The sequence below is a fragment of the Plecotus auritus genome, assembly GCF_963455305.1.
Source record: "Plecotus auritus genome assembly, chromosome: 10".
Lineage (NCBI taxonomy): Eukaryota > Metazoa > Chordata > Mammalia > Chiroptera > Vespertilionidae > Plecotus > Plecotus auritus.
In genome coordinates, this window is record NC_137785.1 from 22,503,351 (window position 1) to 22,518,842 (window position 15,492).

Below are 15,492 nucleotides of genomic sequence, written 5' to 3' on the forward strand. Positions count from 1 at the left end.
TTTATTCATTCATTAAATAAGTAAGGAGCACCTTTATATGCTGGACACCAAGACTGGGGATTGGTAAGCATAGGTTTGAGCAAGCATACACGCCCCTGTTGTGATGGAGCTTGTATTCCAGTGAGAAGACAGTTTAATGAGTAAATATATAAACATGAAGATTGCCGAGGATAACATGTGCTGTGAAATAAGAAGCGGGGTGATGTGAAAAAGCAAAAGGCAGGATCAGGGAGTAGAGGGAGGAAGGAATCTTTACAACGACTTTACACTGGTAAAGTCTGTTTGGAGTTACTGACATGTGACTGCAAATTGGAAGAATGAGAAAGGAACAGCCAAGGGAAGATCTTGGTAAACTGCATTCTTGGCAGAGAAAACTGCATGTGAAAAGGCCTGGAGATGGGATAGAATGGGGTATATTTTAGGAGCAAATGCCTGGTTGGCTACAATGCAGTGAGCAAAGAAGAGAGTGGTAAGAATTGAAGTCCTGGAGGCCAAGGTGAGAGGTAGGGATTTCACCATGCATGCAGCAAGAAACACTAAGGTCTTCGTGTGTGTGTGTGTGTGTGTGTGTGTGTGTGTGTGTGTGTGTGTGTGTTTTAAAATAATCCTTCTGGCTCCCCTGTAGGAAATGATTTGTTAGGAGCAGAATTGAGTGGTAGGAAACAGTAGATACATAGAGATGAGCTAAAAATAGGGTTTTATAGTGATCTGGAGGAAATGTGAAGGTGATTTAGACTACTAGAAATCTACTTCTATTAGAAACTAGAGGCCCAGTGCACAAATTCCCTTGGCCTGGCTGGTGATCGGGGCCAATTGGGGCCATCTTGCTCGGTTTCTCACTGGGTCTTGATCAGGCTGCTGGCAGGGGGGAGGGACTGCAGGAGGTTGGCAGGCCACAGGAGGTTTGCTGTGGGAGCACACTGACCATCAGGGGGCAGCTCCTGTGTTGAGCATCTGCCTCCTGGTAGTCAGTGTGTGTCATAGCTACCAGCCAGTCGCCTGATCGTAATGGTCGCTTAGGCTTTTATATATATAGATTAGAAGCATTGATTATCCAGTGTCCTCATTATCATCATATTTATAATTAATCTACCACTGTGCCAGGTGTCCTTTATTTTTAAGCAAAACCTTGCCAGGCATACAGGATGTGATGTAAAGGGGAGCAGAGCTGTTCTGAGTGGACGGGGTGGGGCTGATGAGTCCTGACCCTTTGGACAGCCCTAATTACTATGATGGCTTTTGTAATTTTCCCTGAAGCCAATAATCACAATTGCTAAGGGACCAGAGTCCACAAGTCTACAAGACTATGCCCCTAAACAACTTCAAGGACACAAGTTGTGTTCTTGTTCTTTAAGCCTGATGTGCTTCAGAATCACCTGGTGCAGCCAAAACCGGTTTGGCTCAGTGGATAGAGCATCGGCCTGCGGACTGAAGGGTCCCGGGTTCGATTCCGGTCAAGGGCATGTACCTTGGTTGCGGGCACATCCCCAGTGGGAGGTGTGCAGGAGGCAGCTGATCGATGTTTCTCTCTCATCGATGTTTCTGGCTCTCTATCCCTCTCCCTTCCTCTCTGTAAAATATCAATAAAATATATTAAAAAAAAAAAGAATCACCTGGTGCAGTTAAAATACAGATGCCAGTCTCCAACCTCAGAAATTGATTTCATTGGCTGAAGGGCTGAGGACCCAACATCAGTATGTTTAAAAGATCTCCTGTAATGCTGATGTACAGCCAAGGCTGAGAACCACTGATCTAAACCGGTCCTATTTCAGGTATGAAACAGCAGCATTCGCATCACTTGGTCACTTACTAGAAATGCATATGCATTTCCCACCTCAGAACCACGGAGCCAGAAACTCTTGGAATGAGGCCAGGAATCTTTTTGGGCATGCCTTTCAGGTGGTTCTGCTGCACTCTCAAGTTTATGGAGGTCTGATCTAAAATATGTTCTCCTGTCTACCACTAATATATATGTAATACTTTAGTATCAGAGTTTGTCTCATTAATTAGGTTAAAACAAGTTGCTTGGAAAATTGGTTGTTCTGGCATAATTATTATTAGCACACCTTTTCTCTTAAATATGTCTAGATATGCATATTTATAGACATTAAGTTGTGATCATTCTAAAGTTTCCTTCTTTCCCACACATTCATCTCCCTGACTGTATTTGGATAATTTTTATAAGCCTCTTTCCTTGAGATACATAATGGGTCAATAAGTGTACAGCTAACTAGAGACATTCTTCTGCATTGTTCCTGCAAATTTTGTTTCCAAGCTGAGGCTTCATCTCTCCTTAGTGCTTTATGTACTGCCCACATGGGCTCTTAACCTGGATTCTCTACAAAGCAACTGTTTTTCTAAATGTGATAGTCTACTAACATTGTAATATGTGAAAGCTTCCCAAAACTCCAGATGGTTTTTACAGAATAACTGCACTGCCTTCCAAAAACTGCTCTTTTTCCCATGCTCTTTATGCCTTTGAAGGAACATATTTTTATTTTTGTGCTTTCTTGCTTTTATTCATTCATCTTATTCTTTTCTTTATATCTTTTGTCATCATCAGCTCTACCAGTAGCTGACAAACATTGCTCTGCAGAACTATGAGAGCTTATAGGCGTCTTTAGTGAGTGTTGGGAGGTGGGGAGAAGGGAAAGGAAACCAAACAGGCACATTATCCCCATCCACCTGAACTGCCTGAGCCAGGGCAACTTCAAATCAGACTTCAGTATAGAATGCCATTTGAAGAGATTCTGTGGTTATTAAAGAATAAAGACACTTGTCTTACTTTGAGTTTCTTGAGACAAGAATTCAAATGCAGGTAGTTTATTTAGAATGTAAAGAGAATACTGGTAAGGGAGTGATGAAGAGAAACTGGGAAGGGAAGCAGCCACTTGGGAGACCTGTTTATCAAGAAAGCCAACACTGTGAGCGACTGGATTGCAATCCCAGGGGGAAACACTAGGGAATGGAAGGAAGCACACTGTCAGAGTTATCCATTCCACAGGGAAGGAAGCTGGGATATTTATATGCCAACCCCGACAGTTTTCGGTTGAGGGCCAGGGCTAGAACTGTGAATTATTTATCGCATTCGCTCTGCCCTGTGCTCTGTACACAGGCACAACAGCCCTCTGAGGCCTGGGGTGGGCCTGCAGGCCATAGCTATATGGCAACTAGAAGTCTGGGCTATGCATTGAAAAGGTGAGGTCCAAGGGGCAGGAGAGGGCACTTCTGTTGTATCACTAAACTCAGTATAATACTTTTTCTTTGCAGGCTAGGTTTTCTCTTTGTCTTATCCTCTTTCCACCTCATTTCCTGAACTACTTTTGTTGTGTCTCATGCTTTTGAAGCCAACTGTACTTCCCTCTCTCCATTAATAAGTACTTGCTGCATCCCAGGAGGTAAAATCTCTAAAATTCAATTCAGTTCATGTCAACAAGCATACATTCAGCACCTGCTACTTACAAGGCACTGTGCTAGAGGCTGGGCATTTAATGACAAAGGGAAACAGACAGCATCCTTGATTTCATAAGATTACAGAGTACAGAAAATAATCCAAATTCATTATTTGTCCAGTACTGTAAATTGTAAGCATTTTTCAACTATTATGTTGAATATTCATAACAGCAGCTGCATGGGGATAATCTTCCAATGTGCCAAATAGAGTAATGAGAATCAGAGGGACGAAGTAACCTGTTGGAAGTCACACAGTCCCTACACAGCAGAGACAAGCTCTGTGACAGCCCTTTGAGATTTCAGTCTGTGTTCTCAGCCAACATGCTCAGGGCTGCTGAGTGCAATCTGAGAGTTCTCCTATGCAATGAAATATCCTGGCTGACAATTGTTCTCTTTAAAACAGCATTAAAATTAAGTTTAATTCTTTCAAACACACCAAAAAATACTGTGGATGGAGGGATGATGGATTAATGGACTCATGTATGATGAAACAAGTATCATAAATTGTTAATAGTAGAATCTAGGTTATGGGAGAATGTGGAACACTGTAAACTTCTTTCTACTTTCCTATGTGTTTAGGAATTTTATAATACAACTAGAGACCAGGTGAACGAAATTCGTGCATGGGAAGGGGGTCCCCTCAGCTCAGCCTGCACTCTCTCCAACCTGGGACCCCTCAGGACCTCTGGCTCCTAACCGCTCACCTGCCTGCCAGCCTGATCCCCCTAACTGCTCTCCCCTGACAGCCTGTTTGCCCTAACTGCTCTCCCCTGCTGATGTGGTCCCCCTAACTGCTCTCCCCTGCCTGCCTGATCACCTCTAACCTCCTCTGCCTTGGCCCCGCCAACATGGCTTTGTCGGGAAGGATGTCCGGAAGGCCATCCAGAAGGTCGCCCGGAAGATGTTCAGTCTAATTAGCATATTACCCTTTTATTAGTATAGATGCCACCTTATCCTAAAAATGCAGGTTGGTCCCAGGTTTTCCTATCGTGGAAGGGGAGCCCACAGTAGCATCCTGGGTTCTGGCCAGGGCTTATGCACTTGTGCTTTATCTCAGCAGATGTGATTCCTAGAAGAAGACTCTTGGATGTACCTTGAACATTTCTATCGAATTTGCCAAATCATCCTCCAAAAATGTTGAACCACTTTATTTTTTTTATTTAATAAATCTTTATTGTTCAGATTATTACAATTGTTCCTCTTTTTCCCCCATAGTTCCCCTCCACCCAATACCCACCCCCCCTGCCCTTACCCCCCCTCACTGTCCTCATCCATAGGTGTACGATTTTTGTCCAGTCTCTTCCCGGACCCCCCACACTCCTTTCCACCAAAGAATTGTCAGTCCCTCCCTTTCTATGCCCCTGATTCTATTATATTCACCAGTTTATTCGGTTCATCAGATTTTTTTATTCACTTCATTTTTAGATTCACCTGTTGATAGATATGTATTTGTTGTTCATAATTTTTATCTTTACCTTTTTCTTCTTCTTCCTCTTCTTAAAGAATACCTTTCAGCATTTCATATAATATTGGTTTGGTGGTGATGAACTCCTTTAGTTTTTTCTTATCTGTGAAGCTCTTTATCTGCCCTTCAATTCTGAATGATAGCTTTGCTGGGTAGAGTAATCTTGGTTGTAGGTTCTTGCTATTCATCACTTTGAATATTTCTTGCCACTCCCGTCTAGCCTGCATAGATTCTGTTGAGAAATCAGCTGACAGTCGTATGGGTGCTCCCTTGTAGGTAACTAACTGTCTTTTTCTTGATGCTTTTAATATTCTCTCTTTGTCTTTTGCTCTTGGCATTTTAATTATGATGTGTTTTGGTGTGGTCCTCTTTGGATTCCTTTTGTTTGGGGTTCTGTGCACTTCCTGGACTTGTAAGTCTATTTCTTTCACCAGGTGGGGGAAGTTTTCAGTCATTATTTCTTCAAATAGGTTTTCCGTATCTTGCTCTCTCTCTTCTTCTCGCACCCCCATAATTCTGATGTTGGTACACTTGAAGTTGTCCCAGAGGCTCCTTACACTATCTTTATATTTTTGGATTCTTTTGCTTTTCTGGTTGAGTGTTTTTTGCTTCTTTGTATTTAAACTCTTTGACTTGATTCTTGCGTTCCTCTAGTCTGCTGTTAGATCTCTGTATAATATTTTTTATTTCAGTCATTGTATGCTTAATTTCTATTTGGTCCTTTTTCATATCCTTGAGGGTCTCACTAAATTTATCGGCCTTTTCTAAGAAATTCTGGAAAAACCTTATAACCGTGGTTTTGAACTCTAAATCCAGTCATTTGCTTTCCTCCATTTCTTTCATTTGTGATCTGTTTCTTTGTCTCCGCATTTTGGCTGCTTTCCTGAGTTGATAGAGTGGCTTTGTGTGCTAGGTGTCCTATAAGGCCCAGTGGCTCAGCCTCCCCAGTTACCTGAGGTGGACACCCTTGGTGCACCCCTTTGTAGGCTGTGTGCACAGTATTGTTGTAGTTAAGCCTTGATTGTTGTTGGTATCACTGGGATGAATTGACCTCCAGGCCAATTGGCTGTGAGGATCAGCTGTGTCTACGCTGGGAGAGCTTCTGTGCTGGAGACACCCTTATGAGACAAGACTTGCAAAATTGCAAAAGCCGCTGTGCTCAGCTTGGATGGGGCAGAGTCTCAGGGCGGAACAGACAGCATTGGTTTTCTGTCAGCCCTGCCCTAATAGGCCCCTGTGTCTCAGTGTCACATGGTAATTGCTGCAAGCACCTCTGAGAGAAAGCTGCCCTTGAGTTCCGCCTTCTGCCAGACAGTCCAGTTTCTCCCCGAATGAGCCTGGGTCCCCAGAGTCTTGCCTGGAACTGGAGTTCAGTGCAGTCAGGAGCTTTTGTCTCCCTCCCACTTTAGAAAGCCAGCCCCGTACTCAGTTGCCTGCCCTCTCCATGTGCGCGCCTCAGTAACCTCTGCCTTCTGTAGTTCCTCTGAGTCTCAGTGTGCTTTTCTCTTTCCTGACAGTCCAGTTTCACCCTGTATGAGTCTGGGTCCCCAGAGTCTCGCCCGGGACTGGAGTTCAGCGCAGTCGGGAGCTTTTGTCTCCCTCCCACTTGAGAAAGCCAGCTGTGCACTCAGTTGCCAGTCCTCTCTGCGCACGTCTCAGTACCTCTGCTTCCTGCAGCTCCTCTGAGTCTCAGTGTGCTTTTCTCTTTCCTTCTGTTGTAGAATTTCCACTCAGCTAGCCTTCCTGTCGTTCTGGATGATGTCCGTTTTGTCTTTTAGTTGTAGTTTTGAAATTGTTGTGCAAGGCAGCAGTTTAGTTGTTTACCTATGCTGCCATCTTGGTTTCTGATTCTGTTGAACCACTTTAAACTCCCACCAGAAACCATGCTTGTGCCCTCTGTCCCACTTTGATGCCAATATCATTGGTTTCTCCCTAGAAGCTTCCCTCCCGTCAGCCAAGACTGCTTGGTACTTGAGCCAACCTCATTGTTCAGCTGGGGACGTGATTTCCTGAGATAGAATTATGGAGGAGGAAAAATAGTTTTCCTCTACCTTTCTGAGTTCTTAGTGGAGGCCCTTGTAATAAAAGACAGATCACCAAGAGAAAAACAAAAGTTCATTAACATGTATACCTTGTGTATATGTGGGAGATCCCAGGGAAAAATGAGTAACTCCCCAAGGTGGCTTAGAATGCAGATTTAAATACCTTCTTCCTAGGGAAAGGGGATGGAAGATGTAGGCCTCTTAGAGGAGAGTAAATGATATTTAGGAAAGATGAATGGGGGTGGGGGAAAATTGTTTGTAACAAAGTTTGGGTGTTATATCAACTTCTACTTTCCTGTCCTGTGACAGGAGTCAGTCTTCTATGCCTGATGACACTTCTCCCATCAAGGGGACCTATAACATTTAAGCTCCTTTAGGGGGGTCTGATTTTAGGCAGATCAGGAGACTTCAGTGAAATTCTCTGCATGCATTTGCTGTTTTTCAAGCGTCTGCAGCTCAAGATCATCAATATAGCAACACAGCATATGTTGGGGTGGCATGTTCTCTGACCTTCAGAATAAACTCAACAAAAGCTTGTTTCCTCTCTTAGATGATTTGCCACAGTAGCATTATTCTCTGGAGACGATATTCTGACCAGACCTTCCTGAGAGTGGTCATAACATACCCTGTGTTTGAAGAAAGATGTGGGCCACATCACTAAATAAACCAGGGGCAGTTTTCTCATCTTGTGGAAAGGGAGATAAAATTATGATAGTTTATCTTCCTTTCCACAGGTTTCTTGTGGGTTTGTGTCTCCGCTGCCCACCCCACCCCCCCAGCAGCCCCAGCACCTCCGCCTCGGGCTTTAGGGCTGCTGGGTGCCAGGCCTGCGGGTTTGTGTCTCCGGGACTTGGGGCTGCTGGGTGCCGGCCTCCCTGCGGGTTTGTGTCTCCCATCCTCCCCGGCAGCCCCAGTGCCTCCTGGTCACTATGGGCCTCACCATCTTGGTTGGGTTAATTTGCATACTCACTCCTATTGGCTGGTAGCATAGCAGAGGTACGGTCAATTTGCATGTTTCTCTTTTATTAGATAGGATGCTGGAAAAATTAAGTTTAGCTAAACATAAAATTGTCATAAAAAACACAAGAGTTGGCATCCTGGCCAAAAATACATTTTTTTGTTTTGTACTTCAACAGTATGAATGGAAACTAAGTCAGTCTCCCTCTCTCCCTCTCTCATATTTTGTTGCAACCTGAATTCCTTTAAAGCAAGGAGTCCCTTTACTAAAAGGTAAGGACATCAAAAGCAAGGTGCTGCAGGGAATTAGCCCTCTGTAGGGGGTTCCCAGTTAAGGGTTGTGCCACCTAGAATTGTATATTCACAGAAAGGCTGTGCAGACAGTTCTAGGGATTTGACCCAGTCTTTACTGATGCATAATTCATCTACCTGCCAATAAATTGGTCGGTAAATAGCTAAATTACTAGAATTCGGGGGCTACTTTTCTACCATCTCTCTTAGTGTTTCTAAAAAGAGGGTAAAACACCAGTCGTGAACATTCTTCCTCAATGAACATTCTTCCTCAAACGTGATTTTCTTCCTGTTTTTGAATACCAGACAGCAGGGAGGATCTGGGAGTGTGGAGTTCCTAGCACATGCTTTTTTATTCCCCCTTCAAAGTGTGACTATTTCAAAATTTGGGCCATAAATAATTTCTCAGTTTTACCAACTTTCACTGATAAATATTTGATTGCATCTTTAGAGAATTTTGAGTTCTTGGACCCGATTGATTGAGAGCAGGGGACTTTAAATCTGTGAAGAAGCAAGAAGGTCTTGGGAGACGTATTTTATTCTGTTTTATATTAAGTTTGAAAGACAAGTCATTTATGAAATGCTTATTAGAGATTCTACTTTCATCACAAACCCTTTTCATCAAAACGAATGAAAGTACATTTTACTGAAAATCCTTTTTTTATATCCCCTATAAATTGGTAGAATGGGCCTTTAGAAAGAGATCTTTAACCCAGAATGGGAGAAATATGTAATTGGCCCATGTGCTCTTTGTAAAGAATCAACATAGATCATTAGACCAAGTCATAAAAACCACTCAACCAGGATGTGGCTTTGATTGTGTCATGAATGTCAGTCATACCTAAGGGTGATCTATGGCAGTTGCTAAATATTCCTCAGAGTTTGGGATAGATGCTTATTAGAGGTCTCCCCCATCCAAGCACTGTGTATCTCTCATTTATGCCCACTTATGCAAATAGTTGCTAAGGAGCCTAATGGTAGTAAAATTAAACTTGTTTTACTCTACATACTAGTCATTTGCATCACTTTGAGAACCCCTAGGTGCCAAGCTGCATCCCAGAAGCTGGACCAGAAACCTGGCACTGATCCCCAGCACTGCACCATGTCACCCTCCTACAGAAATGCAGGCGAGCATCCCTTGCTCCATCCTATTACCTGATCTATTTCATGGAACCACCATCATCCTTCTGCCTCTTTTAAAATCCATTGCTTCACAGCTCTTATCCAAATCTAACTGCAGGCCTTTTCTCTTCTCAGAAATTTACATCTGTTGAATTTCCCCCTTTTAAAACAACTAGCAATTTTATTCAATAACTAAAACTTACCATTGGCTACTGTAGGGAAGAGAAATTTGAATATAGGGCATCTATGGAGTCCAGAAGCTCAGTGCTCCAAAATTCATAGTGAGGTGAATAGCAGAACTTGTCTCTACATTCAGCAACCCCATGGTTTTGGACTCTTCCCTCCTCACTTCCCAGGGATGCCCTGTTTACAGTTGGAGGCTGCACTGTCCAATGGGACATGTGCACCATTGCAGAGAGTTCTGTCTATACTCCCAACATGGTGGCCACTAACTGAACGTGGGTGCTGAGCATTCGAAATGTGGCTAGTGCAATTGAGAAACTGGATTTTAAAGTTTAATTTAAATTTAAGCTTAAAAATTACTATTTGACCCAATTATTGGAACAAGTTGGCACATGAATCTACCTTTTCAACTGTGTTTTAATCTAAATACAGATTAAATATTTTTGCTGAAAATATACTGTCCAAATTGAGGTGCAAGTGTGATTAATATACACTCGGGATTTCAAAGACTTTAAGTAAACACGCACAAATATAGAAAATATCTCATTAATAATTCATATATTGATGTCATGTTGAAATAAAAATACTTTGTATATGTTAGTATGAATAAAATTAATCTCATGTTTCTTTTTACTTTTTTTAATGTGGCTACCAGAAAATTAAAAATTATATGGTTTGCATTATATTTATATTGGGCAGTACTGAGCTAAAGCTTTTTTTTTATAGTCTCCACTATGGAATTTTTGTTTGATCTTCCTTATACATGTTTATATTTCTTTGATGACATGACACATTTTGAGGAGCAACTTAATTTCTTTTATATTTTTCTTATCTTCCCATTAACTATAATTCATCAAGTGTAGTGATTCAGTACAGTGCATAACACACAGTAGGGATCAAGTATTATTTGACTTGAATTCTAGCCAGGTCTGTGGCTGGTTGGATAAGGCATTCACTGGTTACTGATTAATTAAAGTCATCATAGCCTGGTTTGTTGTTAAAATGAAATTAACAGACCATTATATGATCAGCCTGGATATTTCCTATAAATTTTAATTTTCCACAGTGGTAGTGGGGCTACCAGATAAATTGCATGGCAGCCAACCATTATGTCAGGTCATAGAAACATCCTTAGCAGATTATGATAAATTTTATGTTGATAGATTTTGTTTGTGTGTATGTGTGTGGAGAGAGAGAGAGAGAGAAAGAGAGATAGAGGGAGGAGGAGGGAGTGATAGAGGGAGAGAAAGAAAGCAAGCTCCTATATTTCAGGATTTACTCATATATACAAGGATATTTAAATCCATTTAAATTTTAAAAATCAAAAGTTTTATCTTTATTCACAACTAAACAGAAGTACTTCTAACTTATTTTTACTAAGTCTAATAAAAGCTTATATTCATCATTAGCAACTCTTTTCACACAGTTTAATAAGGATAAAACATAATTGAGTTGTTTTGGTTCTTTACCAAATACATATATATGCAAAAATGACCTCCATGATATACATCTAGCAAATAAAGGCATCTGAGCCTATGTAAGAAGCAATATTTTTAGCCCTGAGTTTATCAGCCTTGCAGTTCTCAATTTGAAAGTTTCCCAAGGCTTTATTACTAAATTTATATTTAATTATTTGTGAACATTAAAGGATCTGGCATTGCAGCTTAAATTAGCATTCTAGAAGTAGGAGAGTTAAAGAATTTTTAAATTCAACTAAACCTTCCACATCTAATGAGTGTCAGGATCTTAGCCAAACATGGCTACCCTTGTTGTTCTGTTCAGTTCTTACAACAGCCCTGTAAAGTACTCCACCCATTTCTCAGATGGGAAGCTAAAATTGAGAGAAATTAAGTAACTTGCCCAAGAGAGTGGCAATGCTGACATGAAACCTAGGACTCTTCACTTCCAAACCAACGATCCCTGCACAATAACATATGTGAATGTTTAGTGTCCGTGGGTCTTTGCTGTTTGCATAGTGTGGTCACTTGAATTTGAATAGTACACACGTTCTCAGAAACCAATACTATATTCTCATTGTACTATTGAGAAAACTGAGGCTAGAGCACCATGCCAGATGGTCTACTTGTGATACAAATAGAGTTGTGTAAGTTGAGTTCCTTCTGCCATACACCAGGGCCCCAAATTGATTTCAAAATAGCACATGGCATGAATTAAGGAATAGGCTTTCTTAGGGGTGGGGAGGAGGGGAGGAAGGATACATATAAGCCAGGAGTCAGCTAAAAAATGAGAAGCGCTGCTCCCCAGTCCCCATCATGCCTGGGCAGACAGTGGAAGACATCGCACAGGTTTTCAGGAGAGGCACTCTGCTCCCTTGGTTCTTCCTTTTTAGTGGCCGGCTCAAGTACAACCTTGTCAGTGTGGGACAGTCAAACCCTGGAGAGTCTTGCAGCCTCAGTGCTGGTACCCAAATTAGCAGGAGTAGTCTGAGATTCTAGATGTTCAAAGCAATGCCTTGTGCAAGAGTATGCTGGGAAACTGGCTCTTAGGGTGAAGAGAGCCATGATTTGGTGTTTATCACATTCTTTGGTATAAATACTCCCACAGTGGCCAATGTTAAGTTACTGGTTTGAATAATTAATGAATATTTAACAGTTGGTAGTAGGACCTGGCTCCAGCACACCACTGACCTTGGGACCCATGGAATGTGATGCTGTATGGGGTCGGGGATGCACTGACTCCACGGGGAGCTATGCTTGAGTGGAACCTCCAGCATGGAGAAGTGGCTGACCACCCACCCATTCACTGCAGGTTTTAGCTAGTTTCATGTCCAGGCTGAGCCCCAGGGGTCATTTTTTGACAACTCTGCCCCTTGCATCACATTAAGGAACTGGTCACACAGCCAAGTGCAAACTAGAAGCAGACCTTGCCCCTTTGCTCTTTCAGCTCTGTCACATATGTCCTCTTTTGCACCAAAATCACCTGAGTGGCTCTCTGGAGATTGTCCTTGCCTTTCCCAACCCCCATCTTTCCCCAGGGGTCTCTGTCCTCCAAACCCCCAAGTGCCAAGGGCCATTATTTTGCTGTATCTTGTTTCCTGAGCCCATTTCTTCTATGGCTCACTTCTTCTACCTCTGTGGCTTCCTAAATAATCTTTCTCTTATAATTTGAGTCTTGGCTCTGAATTCTCTTAGCCGGAACTGAGGTGGCTGAACTGAAGTTAACACCTGGTGCCATTTTTCCGCCACTAACAAAAGGATGCTTATGGATTGAGACAACTAGCACAGGAAAAACGTGGGCTGCATGCTAGGAACGTTGGCACACAGGACATGAGTCTGACTTCACAACTGTCATATTCAACATTGGAATGGGATGAATCATTTTCTGCTTCTTGCCAGTTCACCATTTGTACTACCAACTACTGTATGTCTAATGGAAGGAGAGAAGCACACGATGGGAGGAATCCTCCCGAGGTTAACATTTGTTATGCAATCAAACTAAATGTCCACTGGATTTCAGCTTAAAGTAGAATCAGGCTAGTTGCCACTGATGCATCACCTCCCAAATTTCTACTAAAATATCAGTGATGACACAGAAAAGGCAAAAATATACATTATCTCCATAAACTAAAACATTCAAAGAGCCAATTGCCAGTTTCTGAGAACATTGACTAAATGTAGGACCAAAGGAGCACCACAAAAAAAAAAAAAAAAAAAAAAAAAAAAAAAAAAAATTATTGTTGGTCTAACAATGCTAACTCCCAGGAAACTGAGAAAGACTTTCCCCTGGAAAAATATATGAAAATACTTTATTCCTTCCTGCACTGTCGGTCGTGAATCAGCTCCTGCACTGTCAGTCTGTGAATCAGCATCAGTTTGTAACCACCTCTTTATTGTGTGTGCCTATGATTATTTTGTAGCAGCCAAAATACTGAACCAGATGCCCCTTTGCACCTCTTTCCATAAGCTTTCAGATGTTAATCCCAGAAAACAAGAGAGGCAGAGGCAGGAGGAGGTGTGCTCTGTTATGCATGGGTTTTCACATGAGCTTGGACTTGAACAGTAGTCTTCCCACTATTGCTGCTGCTGCTGCTGCTGCTGCTGAATAATCAGGGATTTGGCAAGTGGGGAAAGAGGCTAATCTTATTGTGAGCATTAGATATTCCCAACTGGGTGAGTAAAACAGGATGAAAAAGAAATCCCTTGAGCCAGTCTCCTGAGGCTGACAAATTCAGTGCCAATCCTCCCAATTCTACCTGGAAAACGATGAAGAGAGAGATAAACTTCCCTGTGAATTGTGGAGAAATGAGGTTAACCTCACAATCACTTATTTGATGTGCACATTTTTGCACTGAGTCAAGGCTGGGGGTCATGTCTTAGTTTAACATATAGACCACGTGTTGAGAAGCAGAAAAAGGCGCTCTTCACCAGACAAGGAAAGCCACTGCCTCCCTTCATCCTACATTTTTTGCGTGTGTCTCTGCTGACAGCCTTGTTCAAAGGGAGCCACAGGAACAAAAGTGAAAGCAGAAAAGGCGAGCTTTGGTGTAATTATGAAGTATCAGTGCTCATTTTTTCTCAGCAAGGAGGCCACAGCAGACTCTCAGTAAGGGAAGTGGGGGTACAGGGCCCAGGGAACTAACTATGGGAAGTGGGTTGGCCCTTTTGTGGTCAGACTTCCAGTCCTGGCTTTGAAGAGGATTGAGGCAAAAACTGGATGGAGACAGAAACAAGCCACTTATGAGTTTTCTGAAGAGAAGAAGGAAGGGAGCAAGGGAGGGAGGGAGGGAGGGAGGGAGGGAGGGAGGGAGGGAGGGAGAAGGAAGGGAGGGAGGGAGGGAGGGAGGGAGGGAGGGAGGAAGGAAGGAAGGAAGGAAGGAAGGAAGGAAGGAAGGAAGGAAGGAAGGAAGGAACCTTTATTTCCTTTTCTAGATTGGAACTAGCCCTGGCTTCCTAATGTGTCATAGGAGAGAGACTTCCCTTGGGGCTGGGTCACTGGGAGCAAAGCCTCCCAGTATCTGGGCTTGGCCTGTCTCTCTGCAGCACTAAGCAGGGAGATCTTGGGCACAATGACCCTTTGTTGTAAGTTTCAATGTTTCCACTGATAGCTGCTTTATTGGAAATGTTGGTGTTTTTTGTTGCATTGTGTGGTTTGAATCAGAAGATAAAGAAAGAGCCTCAACTTAGGCCCCTGTGCGGGCAAACATTTAGGCTGAAAAATCAGGTCTCATTTATCAAGCAAGTACTATGTGCCAGTACATCCAATCTTGGGGAGGCAAAGGCCAGTAGACAGGTAGATGAGCACTATGATGGGGAGTTGTGGGAATGTGGAGAAGTTGAGAAGATGGGAAGTAATTCCCAAGAGGATCACTGCCTGATTGGTGGGTTTCAGGAGGCAAGGTGAAGGTAGGAGGGAAAAAAAGAGAATTCTCCAGGCAGCGGGAAGAATATGATCTAATGTCCAGAGACCAGAGAAAGGATGGCATGTCTGGAGAACTGAGAATAATTGAATATGACTGTGATGCAAGGAGAACTTCTCACAAATAAAATTAGAAAATAACCAAGAGCTAGAAGATAAATAACTGTAAAAACTACTTTGGGGAGTTTACACTTTATTATACAGGTGACAGAGGGTTATAAACTAGGGAATGACATGACCAGATTAGCATTTTAGGAAGATTCTTTTTGCAGTGGCTGAAGACTAAGAAAATCAGGAACAGGGGAGACCCACATGGAAGCTGTGACAACAGTTCAGGTTGCCAATGAAGGGCATATGGGCAGGGAGAGGAAGGGGGACTGGAGGGAAGACAGAGTCAAGAGCTATTGTCCAGTAGAAAGGGTAGCATCTGTGGCTGAGTGTACTAGTATGTGTGCATGGTGGGGAGGGAAGGAAATAGAGGAAGGTGCCTCTTAGCTGGGAACATTATGCCTTTCCAGGATGCTGAAGAAAGTCCTCTGGACAGAAGATTTAGCTGTGGGTCAGTAAATCTTTTGTGAAACAAAAGCAGTTATTTTATCCTTG

The 15,492-nt window shown here is 42.6% G+C and overlaps 1 protein-coding gene across 3 annotated transcripts in view; it reads left to right on the forward strand.

Moving 5' to 3' along the window:
• CDH13 (cadherin 13) overlaps nt 1–15,492 on the forward strand; it is a gene marked incomplete at its 3' end in the record, with an annotated part of 1,096,460 nt that overhangs the window by 451,955 nt on the left and 629,013 nt on the right. The window lies entirely within an intron of this gene.